A 2982-nucleotide genomic window follows, 5' to 3' on the forward strand; every position below is an offset into this window, starting at 1 on the left:
GTCATGGTTCACCCCTTCACCATCTATAACTTTGCCGCACCATTTATCTTCACGCATGTACATGCAGGACTTGGCTACACTGAGCTTGAAACCGAATTGTGCTGTCAGTTGTAGCAGTTATTGCAGTTTATCGAGGTACGTATCAATGTCCGCAGCATACAGCAGCAAGTCATCTATCCATACTAACAGGTGCTTAAACAACAGCGCCGCGTAGCACCGCTCGGTTGTTGACTGAAAATACAGTGCTGCATCAGCACTTCCTTGAGGGACCCGAGTAGGTGTGTAGATATTTCTGCGTGTCATGTAGGACACCAGTTCCTGGCACTCCTTGGCAAGCGCGAGCTGCCAGTACCCTTTAATGAAGTCAAACAGCCCAAAGTGTCTGCTACCTCTCACTTTCTCCAAGTCCACATGAAGGTTCGGCATAAGACCCGCCATAACCTCAGTCTGAGCGTTAAAAGGTTTGTAGTCGACAGTCTGACGAAAGCCACCATCGCCACGCTTGCGTAATGGTAGTGCAGCACAGACCCAGCGACTCGTTGGATTCTCGTACACCCACCCGAGTTTGACCAGCATGTCGTTAAACGACTCCAGAAACGCCTGGTATTCCGGCGCATACTTGCGATCCATCGCCTTGTATGGCCTACAACCCGTCTTCATCTTGATCTTCATCGACTCGACCTTTGCAGGGGGATCATTACCAAGTACGATTCTCCAGACATCGTACGCATCACAATTGTGCACAACCGCTCAAGTTTTTCGGCGGGAAAGCCTTCATCCAGTGCTCGCTGAAGCATTGCCTCAACAGCAACTCGGATAACCTCAGCGTCGTTTCCTCCTGCCATCACATCCGGCGTTTCTTCGCCATCATCTCCATCATTGCAATTCGGTGTCGCCAAAAGTTCCAATTGTCTCTCGACATCAATGCCAATAAACTTCAGCACGTCATCTCCAATGAAAAATTCATCATCATCTCTTTCCCGTACCAAACATGGCACAGGTTTGTTAATATTGACAGATCCTGCCGCTGTCATGAGCGACAACTTCAACTTTGTCGTCTCACGTGCCCACGTCTTCTCACCACGCGGCAGTCTGCACTCGATCGGGTTCTCCAATCGCTCAGCGTCACAATTCACACCTTGTTTTTTAATTTTCTTTAGAGTCGTAGAGCTGATACACGATGTCTCTGCCCCAGAGTCTGCACAGTATTCCACATCGACAACCCCATCGACACACAAAAATCGGGGGTTGCCCCGTTCGACCAGGTGGACACTAGCTAGTCCTTCTTAGCTTTACATTGCCTCCCTTTACTCGGCTTCCTGGTAGCAACGGCATCGGCTTCGGCCTTTTTGAGGCAGTCGACTTGCCGATGCTGACCTCCGCAGGTCCAACATCCTCCTTTTAGGCCGGGGTGTTTCTCTCTGAGTTGGTCCAAAATATTCGCGGTGCAGCCGGAGTTCCAGATTCGCGAACGACTCGCTTATCCCTCACGATTTTGGCTCTTTTCGATGGTCGTGAGGTTGCCGTTGGCTTCAGTTCCGTGGCCTGAGAACGTCTTTTGTTCCTGATCAGGAATTTGTCTTCACGGTCTATCTCCAAAGCTGTCTAACTCACGGCCTTGAACGGTACCGACATGTTGGACTTAGCGGCGGGAAATCTGAAGTCAATCTCGTTCTTCACTCGATTCTTCAATTCTCCAGGCAGGCAATTTAACAACACCTTACACTTTTTTCTTAGTTCCTTCCTCGTCTGAGAACAAAGTTACTAATCCATTGGTCTTCACAATCGTGATGCACAGATGAAAGTAGTCCATAACCCGTGCATCGATATCGGACTTGGTAGTCGACATCACTAACTGGTCTTGGAACAGCTCGTCAATGTTTGGTAAATCATTGTTTTTGAAGTTCCGTACTGTATCCATGACCCAGTTTCAGATAAACTCATCGGTAAGTTCATCCTTTGTCTTTTCCCATTTCGTCTCACACAACGTGTCGAGGAAGCTGTCGTCAAACGAGTTCTTCACAGAACGCATGACGGACTTCAAGTCTTCTCCTGACGAATCACAGCGCGCCCTCATGATCTCTTCGTACTCCAGACGTAGATCGACCCATCGGGTAACCGCTTCGTGCGAGATGTCTTCCACCTTCGGCGCCACAGTGACCGCAAAGATCGGGTGGGCAACCGTGGGGTAATCTAGTTCCAGGTTCGCAGTCCACGACATCGATCCAATGCTTGACCTGTTAGAAGCTGGTGGAGCTCCAGATCGTCGTGTCCTGTTTGCACCTCCGTTGAGCACGGGTTTCTTGCCCTTGCTCTGCGTTGGCTTGGCTTGGCCCGCTTGTTCCGTTGAAACACCGACCGTTGTCCTTGGTCGTGGTGCTTGACTTGTGTTGGTAGGCTGGTGGGTTGATCCGGCAGCACTCACTCCCTGCTGTGTTGCTGCTGCAGCAGCACCAGCGGTTACACTTGTAGTAGTTGTTTCCTTTGGAAACTAAAGATAACTTTGTAGTGGGATCCGAATGAACACACTTGCGAGGGAAGATAATACTTCCTTTGAACTCTTGCTTGTATTGTACTCTGCAAAATCCAGAATGAGATGGATCGCCACGGCGTGCGGCCGCTATCTGCTCTACGTTGATGTTGTCTCTCCCGGTTGCGACGAAGTCTTGCTGCTCTTTCCGTCGACGTTTCCCGAGCTCGCCATCTCTGACTCGCCAACCGGTTCCGCCTGCGCCGCTCCTCGTTATTAAGCACCATGCTTAAGTTGTATCGCGCGACACACTCCACGTTTACAAGTTCACATATCTGATATCGCTCTAATACCTAGTTGTGTTGTACAGTACAATACCCGGTTGACAATCATAAAATCAAGTTAAACAAAGTCGTCATTATTACTTCGAGTAGATCGAGGTAATAATGACGACTTTGTTTAACTTGATTTCGACGGCACGCGTCGAAAGAGGCTCCGTCCCAATTCCACAT

The sequence above is a fragment of the Phytophthora parasitica genome, assembly GCF_000247585.1.
Source record: "Phytophthora parasitica INRA-310 unplaced genomic scaffold supercont2.101, whole genome shotgun sequence".
Lineage (NCBI taxonomy): Eukaryota > Oomycota > Peronosporomycetes > Peronosporales > Peronosporaceae > Phytophthora > Phytophthora nicotianae.